The sequence below is a fragment of the Heterocephalus glaber genome, unplaced genomic scaffold (assembly GCF_053883595.1).
Source record: "Heterocephalus glaber isolate CG9 unplaced genomic scaffold, H.glaber_assembly_v1.0 deba00001831, whole genome shotgun sequence".
In the NCBI taxonomy this organism is placed as follows: Eukaryota; Metazoa; Chordata; class Mammalia; order Rodentia; family Bathyergidae; genus Heterocephalus; species Heterocephalus glaber.
The window spans coordinates 1,353,345-1,368,399 of record NW_028258491.1 but is presented as its reverse complement, the minus strand read 5'-3'; the positions used below and the strand labels follow the sequence as shown (position 1 = coordinate 1,368,399).

Below are 15,055 nucleotides of genomic sequence, written 5' to 3'. Positions count from 1 at the left end.
ATCACTTTCCATGGACTCACCACTACCTGATTCAAATTCAAAGCAAACTCATCAGTTCTGAGATCTGCATAACAAGCCAATCACTGCATGTGGTTTGCATACCATAGGTAATATGTGCAAATTCCTAGTGTCATCACCCAGATAGTCTTAGGGATGAATCTCTTCCAATTTTACCTTGCCCTCACAGGCATCAATTGAGATTATATCTTAACATTTTTCAAGATTCTACTTATTAAATAGACTATCTTTCCTCAATGATGGTGGTGGGCTCCTTTGTCAAAGATGAGGTGGCTGAGTATGTCTGGAGTGGCTTCTGCATCTTCTAATCTATTCCACTGATCCTCAGGTCTATTCTTTTGCCAGTACCATGCTGTTTTTTATCACAGTAGCTTTGTAGTATACTTTCAAGTAGGGGAATGTGATGCCCCTTTCCATGTCTCTGTTGCTTAGAATTGCTTTTGCTATTTTAAGTCTCTTCTGATTCCAAATGAATTTCTGGATTGTTTTTTCTAGTTCTGTGAAGTATACTGTTGGAATTTCAATTGGCATTGCATTGAATCTATATAGTAGTTTTGGAAGCATGGCCATTTTCACTATATTGGTTCTTCCTACCCATGAGCAAGGGATGTTTTTCCATTTTCTTGTATCCTCTTCGATCTCTTTTTTCAGAGTGTAGTTTTCAGTGTAGAGGTCTTTTGCTTCCTTTGTTTGATTCCTAGATATTTCATATTTTTTGGATGTTATTGTAAAAGAAATTTTTCCCCTAATTTTGCTCTCAGAGAGTCTGTTATTTGTGTACAAGAAGGCTATTGTTTTTTGAGTGTTGACCTTGTATACAGCTACTCTATTGAATCTGTCAATTAAGTCTAGAAGTCTTTGGTGGAGTTTTTTGGGACTTCTATATAGAGTATTATATCATCAGCAAATAATGACAGTTTAACTTCGTGCTTTCCTATTTTTATTCCTTGGAAAAATTGGATTTCAATCTGTCAAAGATTAAAACTAGACCTATACCTATCTTCATGCATTAAACTGAGATCAAAGTGGATTAAAGTTCTAAATATTAAAATAGAAAAACTAAACCTTCTGGAAGAAAAGTTACGTAGAACTCTTGAAGACATTGGGATAGGAAAGGACTGTATGAACAAAACATAAGTAGCATGGGAACTAGCACAAAGAATCAACAACTGAGATCTCATCTTATTAAAAACTTCTGCATTGCTAAAGAAACCACCAACAGAGCTGAGACAACATAGAATCTGGAAAAAAAATTGTAGCAGCTGTACCTCAGACAAAGGACTACTATCTAGAATATATAAATAACTGAAAAAAACCAGACCCCCAAATTCAGACTCAATTCAAAAATGGGCATCTGAAATGAACATACATTTCTCAGGCAAAGAAGTAAAAGCAGCAAATAAATATATGAAAAAATTTTCAACATCACTGGTCATTCGAGAAATGCAGATGAAAACAACATTGATATTCCACCTCACCCCAGAAAGAATGGCTGCTATCAAGAAATCAACCAATATCAAATGCTGTTGGGGGTGTGGGGAGAAAGGAACCCTTCTCCATTGTTGGTGGGAGTGCAGACTGGTGCAACCACTGTGGAAGTCAGTATGGAGATACCTCAAAGAGCTAGGGCTAGAGGTCCTTCACATCAGGGTATCTTCCCAAAAGAATTAAAAGAATCATAACACAGCGATATATGTCCACCCATGTTTATACCAGCAGAGTTTGTAATAACTAAACCTTGGAAGCAGCCCAAGTGTCCATCAGCTGGAAACTGGATAAAGAAGATGTGGGTTTTTTAATAAAATGGAGTACTACTCACCCATAAAGAACAAGAAAGTAGAGTCATTTATAGCTAAGTGGATGCATATCTAGGTCATGCTCCTAAGTGAAATAAATAGGACACACATGTGTGAATACTGAAGAGTTTCTCTAGTGTGAGAAACTGAAATTGTAAATGAGGGTGAAAATGATTAAAATGAGTAATTGATAATTTGAAATAGTTAAAAAGGTCCAAAGAGTTAGGGGTGAAGGGAGGGGAAGGGGAAAGGAAAGAAGGGAAAGGAAAAATTATGAGAAAAGAAAAAAAATGGAAATGATGTCTATGTAAATAGGGAAATATGGAGGGGGTGAAGGGCACACAGATAATGAGGAAAGATAAGAATCAAGATCCATCATGTACAGGTACAAGCACCCAATGATAAGTGTAAATGTATTATATTCCTAAAATGTACCATTAAAGAACTTAAGAATAATAAAATAAAGATTCTACTTAAATGAAAAGCACATTTCATAAATAAAATGAAGATGACAGAGAGTGTTGGTTCCTCCGACTGCTGAGCCCTCTCCGATTGTCATGGGGGTCCTGGGATCCTGGTCTGCACTCGGCTTTTGCTCTGTTTTCTTTTGACCTCTGCTACTCTGAGTCCCTTAGCAAGGCCACCTCTTCCTCACTGCCCAACTCTGGGAAGAAGAGAAAAATTTTTCTGGTGTGGTCTCACCTAGTTGCCCACATACCTCATTTTTTCTCAAAGATATGTCCCTCGAATAGGTTTACACTTTCTGACTTTTCCTCATTTGTTTCATTTTTTTAAATATCATTTTTAAATTTTATTTTGTGAATTCAGTTCTTCTGCAAGAGTTTCCTTGATAAAGCAACCAAAGTACAAAAGTAGTCTTAGAACACGAAGTACACCCAAAGGATATTTCCCTAAAATAAGATTACATAATTTAAATAATGTCTCAGTAGTTTAGGTGTAGAGCATCCTCAATGGCAATATTCTGCTACACAAAAATTGTTTTTCTCTTTTTGAGGAGCTCTGCTTTCCTTCAATCAAATGTCAAACTAAGTCTTGCCTATTGACACCTGTCATTGGTCCTTCTCAGATAATATAAGAACTTACCTTAAGAATATGTGCATATATATGTCTATGTTTATGCCTATGCTTGTGTATATTATTAAACCTTAAATGCAACTCAAAGTTAGGAAGAATAAGGAATGCTGTGCTCTACAAGTTTTTAAATCTGCCCCATATTAATCTTAACTAGTAATAGAACTAGCAACTAACTGAAGAAAATTAATAAAATGATGCATCTGCAGAATTAATAATAAACTCATAATCCACAGGGAACTACAGAAAGTATACATACATATTCATAAAGAAAGAATGCTCTTACAGCAATGTAGTTTATTTTAATAATATTTGTAAATACAAAATGATATACACTCATATACTCATAAAATTCACAAAATCTAAAAATTAGTAACTTCAAAGTACATAGTAAGAGAGAGAAATGAAAATATTTCACAGCATTGGTGGAGTTTGGAAAATAATTTTTAAATATCTAAAAAGCTTATATCAAAGAATAATTTCCAATCCAATGAAAAAACATGGGTGGAACAAAACGGAAGAATAGTCAAAAGGAATTTCCATAATAAGGCATCCAGTCATATATCAAAAGAGGTTTTTATGTATGTACAAATTATTATTGTAGCTTTTGATGAGTGTGTGAGTTTACATGAAAATTTCATGTGAAGGACACATTGCCTCCTCTCCCCTCAAGAGAAGGAGAAATCACATTTGGATCAGGATCAATATTCACCAGAGAGGAAGGGTGCTCAAAGAACTTCAATTATTTCAAAAATTAGATTTTTGAAGTAAAAATAAATACACAAGTTTCATGTGGATGTATACAAAGTTAATTGAAAGCTTGTATAATACTGATTATTAAAAACAAGTATATTTTCATTTTGGAAACTACAAAGTAATAATATCACTGTTTACTCAAATTCATAAAATTGGTATAATCACCACAGTTAATGATATATTTGTTAAACTGGATAATTTTCAAATGGAAAATATTTTTAAGATATCATGGAAACAGAGATATTAAAATATAATTTTAAAAAATAGTTACCATATTATGTGTAATAGGCAAAATGAATTATCAAGAATGTATGTAAACATCAGAGAAATACAGGATTAAGAGTTCAATAAAACACAGAAAATGAACATGTAAAATTATATGTAATACTATTTAAATACATTTATTCCTGTAAAATTCATGCCCCATAAAACTACAATATTTGTTTTAAAGGCAATGATTTAAAGCCGGGCATGGAGGCACACATAGCTGTAATCCCAGCACTTGGGAGGCTGAGACATGAAGATCCCACAAGTTTGAGGTCAGTCTGGCCTGCACAATGAATGCAAGTTCAGCCTGGAATACGTAGCGAAACTCTCTCCCAATAAATAAATACATACACAAACAAGTTGAAAAAAATAAGTAAATATAGCAGCAAGGATCTAATGGCAATCATGACATTCACACTGTGCACCATGTCTCTCAAACTGCATCAATGAAGCAGACATTGAAACAGCAGGGGTTCAATTTCTAATTTTCATGTCTTTCCACATCTTCAGGTATTCATAGGCTATAGGATTTTTCTGAAAATCTCTCAAAATTTTAATATTTTTGTAGCTGAAAATACTTTATTGTTTAAACATGTAAACTTTTGAATTAAAAATAATATACAGCATATTTCTAAGAAATTGTTTTGTTTTATGCCACAGATAGCTTTTTTTCCATTAAATTTATTGGTACATTTTAGGTATGCAATACAGTTACATTCATCATTGGGATCTTTATCTTTGCATGCTGTATCTTGGTTCTTAGTTTTTCCCTATTTCCCTGCCCTCTGTTCAACCCCTCCACCTTTCCCTATTTACAAAGACTTTGTTTCCCTTTTTTTCCTTTTCTCATATTTTATCTTTTCCTTTCTTTCCTTTTCCCTACCCCTCCCATTTCCCCTACTCCTTTAGACCTTTTCTTCCTATTTCACAATATCAATTGTATATTTTGCTCCTTATTTACACTTTCAGTTTTTCACACCAGAGAAACTATTCGGTATTTACAGGTGTGTCCTATTTATTTCACTTAAAGAGTATGGCCTCAATGTGCATGCACTTAGCTATAAATGTCTCTAGTTTCTCATTCTTTATGGCTGAGTGGTACTCCATTTTATTAAAAAAAAAAACCCACATCTTCTTTATCCAGTTTCCAGCTGATGGGCACTTGGGCTGTTTCCAAGCTTTAGCTATTACAAATTGTGCTGCTATAAACATGGGTGCACATATACCGCTGTGGTATGATTTTTTTAATTCTTTGTGGAAGATATCCAGCAGGGGAATAGCTGGGTCAAATGGGGCTTCTAAGCCTAGTTGTTGAAGTATCTCCATATTGATTTCCACAGTGGTTGCACTAGTCTGCACTCCCAACAACAATGAAAATACAGGTAGTTTGAAAAAACTTTTGGCAGTGAAATATCTTTTTTAAATGTTTTATAAATTCTAAAATAATTTAGAGAAGTATGGGAAAGGATGAGGTGCTGAATTATAATTTCATATTCTCTAGTGATTTTGCTTCTGTCTAGTAATGTAAAGAGGGGTTCATAATAATGTTTTATGAAATCAAAGTGATAAAAAGAACCCTTCAGCCTGGGATCACCCCATCCATGAAAAAAGACGATAAAAAAACATCATGTAAGGAAACAGAATACAATCATATTACACTAAGATCCTATGATTTTAATAGAAATATGTAATACAAAAGTAACTCATCATTTATTCAAAGCTTACCATTTGCTAGGCATTGTAATAGATGCTTTATAATCACGATTTCTGATCCTAAAAATGACTCCCCTAGGCTGATGGTTAAAGGTATTTTTTAAATAGAAAAACAAAATGCTCATTAAAGTTGAATGACTCCTCCAAGGCCATAGAGCTGGGAGGCTGAAGAACTAGGATTTGAATGCAAGGTTTTTTCCACACACACAGCACTAACTGTATGGAAAAACAGCTGAATAAATGACACTAATTGAGCCAAATTTCACTTCTAAAATCTGAGACATGGGCTACTATTCTTATATTCTAAAATCTTTCATGATATTTATAAAAAAGAAAATCCACTATGTTCTTATCATGAGTCTAGAAAACAAGATGTTTAACAGCTGCATGAAGGGCCTAGCTTTGTTTCCTGTGTCTATGCAGACACTTCCATTGTGTGGAATTTTGTCCACACTGTGACTTCTACAAGAACTTCTTAGTTTAATATTTCATCACTAAACGGTGCAGGCTGGATTCTTACTATGTATAAATGCCTCAGATGTGGTTTCAAATCTTTGTGTTTGTGACAAAATAGAATAGTGTTATTCTATATTTGAATAATTTTAAAATTTGAATCAGAGGGCTTATTGTTCTGAATGATAGGTTCTAAATCATTGGAACTGAGAACAAAAATAGCTTATCATTATTATCTGTCAAAAATTTAATATTTATAGTTCAATGAATAGATATTCCAAAACATTTCTATGACCTCAAATGACCTATGAAATAATTTCTGCCCCTCCTTCCCCTGCTTGTGCCTGGTAACCTCTACTCCCTTCCTGTGTACTTTTCTCCTCTGGACAGTTCCTATAATGGAGCCACAGGAAAAACAGCTATTTTTGCCTGGATCCTTTGAATTACTAGATTTTCAGTGATTGACGACTTTTTGGGATTACATTTTCACTTTTTAAAAATTTATTCATTATACTTAATATAAGTCTTACACTCTCAGTACTTAAAATGTTCAATACAATACTGTTAACTCTAAGCACGGTGTTTGACAGCAAATCTCTGGAACTCACATTATGTGATTGAGACGTGTATTTTTTAGCATTTTTCTCTGTTTTGCTCTGTGTGTGTGTGAGTGTGTGTGTGTGTGTGTGTGTTTATGTGTATGTGTGTTTTCTGTTTTCTTTTGCAGTTCTGGTGATTGAATCCAATCCCTTACCCCGAGCCACATCCCCAGCACTGGCTGCCTCCCCTCTTTTATTGAGACCTGGTCTCACACTTGAGTTCTCCCACCTCAGCCTTCCAAAGTCCTGGGATTACAGCCCTGTGTCCAAGCTCCTGGCTTAGAAGTTCTTCATTTCTTACAAACTTTGGCTCTTGCCACCAGCTTCACGCTTTCTATGGCATATATTAATTATCTCATGTGTAGGTCATTGCATTATTTGACTTTTGATTATTTTATTTCATTGAGCATAATGTTATTCTGGTTCATCCATGTTATTGCATATTGTAGGATATTCTTTTTATGGCTAATATTCCATTGTTTATGTAAGTTACATTATATTTATTCATTAATAACTAATACATAGCTTAGGTTGTTTCTACATCTTGGGTATTTCAATTTATGGGGCAGTGAATATGGGAATAATAATAATACCTCTTTGAGATTATTCAAATACCAATACTTTTAGTTAAAATCCAGACATACTTTTCTGGATCCTATAATATATAAATAAATTCAAAGTTGAATGTAAAATGTCCTCGGCCATTAGCAGACACCTGCAGGCATTCGATTATGCACGCAAAGGCTTTAGATAATCCTGCTTTGGTTTTGCCTCTCCCAAGAGGGAGTCTCTAAAGTTAAAAAGTATCCATAAATTGTCCTCAAATACCAAATGTGAAGAAACACATAGACTCAAGACAGTAATTTCATTACAGGTAACAAAGATGGACTTTTTCATTGGGTGCCACACATTATCAAGATCTGAAGAAATGGTTACAATTGGCAATGGCTTTGCCATTTGGAATAAGTGAGCATTTCTGACTCAGTTTCTGTCCTTTCTACAATTTCACAGTGCATACAAATCAATTGCACCTCACTGTTTTGAAAAAAATGTTCTGATTGTGTGAGGGAAATATCATCTTGGAAACACACATTATAAGTGCGCTTAGAAAGTTTTTAATCTTGTATCCATATAATGTTATATCTAACAGATTGTAAAAGTGAGAGGAGATTAACAGTAAATGAAAGGATGCAGAAGTTTTAAAGCAGATCTTGAGACAGCAGTGATTCATTCTCTCAATTTGATCACCTTCCAAATCCTTAGGTATTTAGTGGCTCTGGACTGATTTTGACTCCTTAAAGTATTTGAACATCTAAGATTATCCAAATAAATGTAAGAATTAGATCCATTTTACCTCTTTCCAGGGAAAAAAATAATTGACCCTTCATATTGAGATAAAGGAAGTGGTTTTTCGAGAAACTATTTCATGATATGTTTCTTAATAATGGTAAGATATTCATTTTGCACTGGTATCTGGCTAAATTTTTCTCAGACTATAAGTTTAAAATTAAACATGATTATTCAATAATAATTAGTTGTGAAAAGAAATTTCCATTAATCTCTGAAACTGGAGAAGAAATTTCTTTTTCTCTACATTACATCAATATTGGTACTTAGTTTGGTATATTATTTTGTAATATTTTATAATTAGAAACCAAACCAAACCAAGCCAAGACAAAACAACAACCAAAAGGATTTAAACTGTTTCTTATTGTGTTTACTGATGGTATTTCTCAAATGCAGTGATCTGTTCTACATTTATATTTAATACCAGGGTGATGTCTGAAAGGGCATAATAACAAACTGAATACCCACAACCACATAAGCAGTACTATATGCCAGTTTCACACAAATGACCTGCGATTGGTTTGGTACATAATGTGAATTGTATGAAATCTTTGTTTACTTGTAGCTCAAGTACAGCTGGCCACCATGGAACCTCTCACTCTAAAGTGTGTCATTTCTATTTCTCTCTTTTTTAAAAAACAAAAATTGGTGTTCACAAATTTTTATACCAATAATAATGAACTTACATTAAGATGTTGTATTCATCTTCTACTATGCTGTATTTAAATCTTTAGGTTATAAGAAACAGGTGCATTGCATCTGGCTCACATATACTTGTCTGCATGATGTGCAATGTCATATTTGGAAGAAGTCCTTGTGACATAATACACAGAGGATTCCAGAACACACCCAAGAACCCAGGAATATATAATCTTTACTATACTGAGTTATCTCTATGCTATCTTACAGCATACTTCCGATTTTACACAAGGTGTACATTTATAACATTTTTTACAAGATGTCATAGTTATTTTGTTTAAATCATAGCATCTTTCATCCAAGAGAATTTTATGAATCTTCATTTTCTAAAACCAGTGCTAATGACCTCTCTTTCTCCTAATTTGCTCAGAATTCTTTACAGTACCCCAGGCTTCAGCATGATAAAGTTCATCTGATTTACTATATTCAAGTAAGTGTATTTCAGCTTTAGTATGAATACTCTGAAGGGAAGAATATTTCCAGTAAATTTATGTAAAAGCAACTTATATTAAAATGACATTAGAATACTTTTTAGTAATAGAATATAAGTAATGAAAACCAGTAGTGTATCTATTATCTAACTATACTATTGGATTGAGGCATACTGAGGTAGAAATATAACTGTCCTTACTTACATATTTAAGTATATACTTTCTATATGTAAAGAAAAATTATTTCAAGAGGATTGTCGTTATCACATGAAACACAAAAATATGCAAATGTACTTGATCTATGAGAACTATTTCTAGAAAGCTTGGACACTTATTCTTTCATTCAAAATTTCAAGGACATATTTTTGTGCATGAGTATAGAATTTGAGATAAATTGTTTCTTCTAAATAAACATTCTATTCCTATTTTATCTGCCTATCTATCTACGAAATCTTCTCAACCTTTGAAATATTTATGCATAAGGGTATTGTTTTGGAGTGGGTATTGGATATAGTACCATGTAACTAATGCCAGTACCTCTTTACTTCCTAAGACAACCAAAGTATGGCTTAACAGTTAATAAGATACTTTTGTGAATATAATCACCCACAGTGACAAGCAGTAATGTTCTGCTTGCTATTTATATGTATTCCTATACAGATTATTTTAAAAATTGCAGAAGGTAGTATAGTTTTATTTGGAAATACTCAATATTGGAAAGTTTGAATGCATTTCATTTAACTGGTTTTGCAAAATAAGAATCCTTCAGGTGATAATATTTCCATTTTCCCCCTATGGTAATATTCCTAGAAACACAGGTCTTCTAATCACCCTGGATGGAGGGGCCCAACCTCACAGTGGTGACTGAGTTCATTCTGCTGGGCATCACAGATACCCCTGAGCTGCAGGTTCGACTGTTTGCACTGTTCTTCATCATCTATGCAATCTCAGTTATGGGAAGCCTGGGCATGATCATCCTCACCCACATGGACCCCAGGCTGCAAACTCCCATGTACTTTTTCCTCAGACACCTGGCTCTCACTGATTTTGGTTTTTCCACAGCTGTGGGTTGCAAAATGTTGAGAAATTTTGTTGTGCATCCAAATGCAATCTCTTATTATTTCTGTGCTGCCCAGCTTGCTTTATTTCTTCTGTTTATTGGTAGTGAACTTATTACCCTGTCTGCTGTGTCTTATGATGGCTGCATGGCCACCTCTAATCCTCTCCTCTACAATGTCATGATGTCACAAAAATTACAACAGGTACTGGTGGGAATATCCTATCTCTATTGCACATTTATGTCACTTGTAGTCACCACAAAGCTTTTCACAGCCTTATGTGGCCACAATGTCATCAGTCATTTCTACTGTGACTGCATCACCTTGTTATCTTTGCTATATTCAAATACACATGAAATTGAATAGATAATTATGGCCTTTGCAGCATTTGATTTGATTTCCTCTCTCCTGATGGTCCTTGTATCCTACCTGCTCATATTCACAGCCATTCTCAGGATGAAGTCTGAAGAGAGCAGGCGCAAGGCCTTCTCCACCAGTGGCTCCCACCTGACCATGGTCACCATGTTCTATGGGATGCTGATATTTATTCACATGCAGCTCAATTCCAGTCATGCCAGCAATACTGACAAAATGTCTTCCATATTTTATACTTTGATCATTCCCTTCTTGAATCCTTTGATCTACAGCTTGAGGAACAAAGATGTAAGATGTGCCCTTCAAAGGACCTTGACAGAGATATACAATATCTGTTCTTACAGGCTATATACAGTGGGAGTTGTATACATCTGATTTGGATGAGAATCTGCTGTTTTCCTTCAGAATGTATGGCAAGCACAGGCCCTCTGAGCAAATATTTAAAATATGAGCCTTCCATAATCAAAAAACATGACCTTGAAAAAGCTGCTAAGTATTTGCCTTCCTTGAAGAGGAGAGAAAAATTTTAAACAGTGACTGAATAAACTTTATAGTAAACTATAAGAGAATTAGAGACTATAGAACGTAAGAGTATGTGGCAGAAAGCGTCTTTTCCATGTGAGGACAACAAATAGATAAAAATGAGAAGCTAAATGATCCTTTACTATATTCTCAACCATTACAATAAACTTTCCAGTGTGTGTGGGTGTGTGTCTGTGTTTGTATGTGTGCACACGTGTGTGTACACAAATTAAGATAAATTTCTTATTGTAGGGAATTCTTTCCTTTCCTTTCTAATTTGACTTCCTAATTTACATCCTAATTTATATCTTATTGTCTCTGGTGGTCTAATGGATGTTTAATCTTCCTTACCACTCACAAAATAATTTAACTCTATATGTCATAATCTGTTTATTTTTCTTTTTTTATTTTATGCATCAATTTTTAAAAGCTCTTTTATTGGTACATTTTAGATAAACAATACATTTACATTTAACATTGAGTGCTTGAACCTGTACATGATGTATCTTAGTTCTTATATTTTTCCCTATTACCTGTGCGCCCTTCACCCCCTCCACCCTTCCCTATTTACATAGATTTCATTTCCATTTTTATCTTTTCTCATAATTTTTCCTTTCCTTTCTTTTCCTTCCCCTTTCCTTCCCACCACCCCTACCCCCTTGAACCTTTTCCTATTTCAAATTATCAATTATTCATTTTAATCATTTTAATCCTTATTTACACTTTCAATTTCTCACATTAGAGAAATTATTCGGTATTTACACATGTGTGTCTTTATTTCACTTAAGAGTATGGCCTCACTATGCATTCATTTAGCTATAAATGTCTCTAGTTTCTCATACTTTATGGCTGAGTAGTACTCCATTTTATAAAAAAAAAACAAACCCACATCTCCTTTATCCAGTTTCCAGTTGATGGGTACTTGGGCTGTTTTCAAGTTTTAGCTATTACAAACTGTGCTATTATAAACATAGGTGCACATGTATCGCTGTGGTATGATTCTTTTAATTCTTTAGGGGAGATACCCAGCAAGGGAATAGCTGGGTTGAATGGAACCTCCAGTCCTAGTTCTTTGAGGTAACTCCATACTGATTTCCACAGTGGTTGGACCAGTCTGCACTCCCACCAATAATGGAGAAGGGTTCCTTTCTCCCAACACCCCTGCCAGCAGTTGTTATTGGTTGATTTCTTGATAGCAGCCATTCTTTCAGAGGTGAGGTGGAATCTCAGTGTTGTTTTCAACTGCATCTCTTGAATGACCAGTGATGTTGAACATTTTTTTATACATTTATTTGCTGCTTTTACTTCTTTGCCTGAGAAATGTCTGTTCATTTCAGATACCCATTTTTGAATTAGGTCTTTGAATTTGGGGGGTCTGATTTTTTTCAATTCTTTATATACTCTAGATAGTAGACCTTTGTCTGAGGTACAACTGCTAGAAATGTTCTCCCACATTGTAGGTTGTCTCCTAGCTCTGTTTGTGGTTTCTCTTGCAGTGCAGAAGCTTTTTAATGAGATGAAATCCCAGTTGTTGACTCTTTGTGCTAGTTCCTGTTCTGATGAGTTTTGTTAATAAAGACTTTCCCTATGCCAATGTCTTCAAAATTCTACCTAAGTAATCTTCCAACAAGTTTAGAGTTTCTGTCTTAATAGTTAGATCTTTAATCCACTTTGATCTTACTTTAGTGCATAGTGGTAGGTATGGGTCTACTTTTACTCTTTGGCAGGTTGAAATCCAGATTTTCCAAAACAATTTATTAAATAGGCTATCTTTCCTCCAATGAGGATTGTTGGCTCCTTTGTCAAAGATGAGATGGCTGAGTATGTCCGAAGTTGTTTCTGCATCTTCTAATCTATTCCACTGAACCTCAGGTCAGTTTCTTTGCCAGTATTACTGTTTTTATTACAGTAACTCTGTTGTGTAGTTTTGAGTTGGGTATTATGATATCCCCAGTCATGTCTCTGCTGCCTAGAATTGCTTTTGCCACTCTAGGTCTCTTCTGGTTCCAAATGAATCCTAGAATTGTTTTCTCTAGTTCTGTTAAATATATTGTTGGAATTTCAATCATTGCAGTAAATCTATGTAATAGTTTTGGAAGTATGGCCATTTTCACTATATTGGTTCTTCCTTCCCAGGAATAAGGGATGTCTTTGCATTTTCTTATGTTCTCCTCGATCTTTTTCAGAGTGCTGTAGTTTTCATTGTGGAGGTCTTTTGTTTCTTTTGTTAGGTTGATTCCTAGATATTTCAATTTTTGATGCTATTGTGAAAGGAATTGTTTCCCTAATTTCTCTCTCAATGAGACTGCTATTTGTGTTTAAGAAGGCTATTGTTTTTTGAGTGTTGACCTTATATCCAGCTACTCTACTGAACCTATCAATTAGGTCTAGAAATATTTTGCCTGAGTTTTTGGGTTTTCTATGTAAAGTAGTATATCATCAGTAAATAATGATCATTTGACTTCTTCCTTTTCTATCTTTATTCCTTTTATTTCTTCTCTTTTCTAATTTCTGAGGCTAATGTTTCTAGAAGTATATTGAACAGGAGTGGTGATAGCGGGCATCCTTGTCTTGTTCCTGATTTTACAGTGAAAGTTTTCAGTGTTTGACCATTTAGTATGATGATGGCTATTGGTTTTTCATAAATGCCCTAAATCAGGTTGAATTAAAGACCTTCTATTCCAATTTTCTGTAATGTTTTTATCATGAATTGGTGTAGGATTTTGTCTAATGCCTTTTCTGCATCTTTTAAGATTATCATGGTTTTTTTCCTTGACTCTGTTAATATAGTGTATTACATTTATTGATTTACAAATGTTGAAACATCCTTACATCCCTGGGATAAATCCAACTTTGTCAGGATGTATGATCTTCTTGATGACCCTCTGCATTCTGTTTGCCAGTATCTTGTTGAGGATTTTTGCATCTATGTTCTTTAGGGAGATTGGTCGGTAGTTCTCTTTTTGAGTTGTGTTTTGCCCTGGTTTTGGAATCAAAGTAACACTTGCTTCCAGGAATGAATTTGGAAGCTTTGCTTCCCTTTTAATTTCCTTGATGAGTTAAAAGGGTAATGGTGATACTTCTTTAAATGTCTTGTACAATTCAGCACTGAAGCCATAAGGACCTGGGATTTTCTTTGTTGGTAAATTTTTATTATATTTTCAATTTCCCTCATTGTAACTGGGATATTTAGAATTTCTATATATTCTTCATTTAAGTCTGGCAATTGGCATGTATCTAGGAATCCATTTCTTCTGTGTTTTCCATTTTATTACAGTACAGGTTCTCAAAGTTGGTATTGATGATCATCTAGATTTCTGCTGGATCTGTTGTGACTTCACTATTTTTGTTCTTAATTTCATGGATTTGAGCCGTTTCTTTCCTTTTTTGGTAAGGTTGGCTAAAGGTTTACCAATTTTATTTATTCTTTAAAAAAACTAACTTTGATTCATTAATTTTTTGTATCATTCTCTTTGTCTGCATTGTATTGATTTCTGCTTTGATCTGTATAATTTCCTTTCTTGTATGGGCTTTGGGTTTGTTATGCTCCTCTTTTTCTAGGAGCTTGGGGTTCTCCATTAGGTTATTTACCTTAGTTCTCTCTAATTTCCTAATATAGGCATTCACTGCTATGAATTTCCCACGTAGGACTGCTTTCATTGTGTCCCATAGATTCCTGTATGTTGTACTGGCATTATCATTTACTTGTAGAAACTATTTTCTTCTTTAATTTCCTCTATGACCCATCAGTTGTTCAGGAGGGTGTTATTCGATTTCCATGTGTTTGCAGGGGTTTTGTGGTTTCTTATGTTATTGACCTCCAATTTTATTGCACTATTGTCTGATAATATACAGAGGGTAAGTTCCATTCTTTTACATTTACTTAGACATGTTCTACAAGCTAGCATGTGGTTCATTTTGGAGAATGA

General features: G+C 34.3%; 1 long non-coding RNA gene and 1 pseudogene across 1 annotated transcript in view; one reads left to right on the top strand and one right to left on the bottom strand.

Moving 5' to 3' along the window:
- Positions 1-8,809, bottom strand: part of LOC147820631 (uncharacterized) — a 55,040-nt gene extending 46,231 nt beyond the window's left edge. The window contains exon 1 of the long non-coding RNA XR_015448377.1: positions 8,728-8,809. This is a non-coding gene — a long non-coding RNA (uncharacterized LOC147820631). The remainder of the gene's footprint in view (positions 1-8,727) is intronic.
- A 1,170-nt stretch (positions 8,810-9,979) lies between these two features.
- On the top strand, positions 9,980-10,979 carry LOC147820630 (olfactory receptor 8K3-like; annotated as a pseudogene).
- The last annotated feature ends 4,076 nt before the right edge of the window (positions 10,980-15,055 follow it).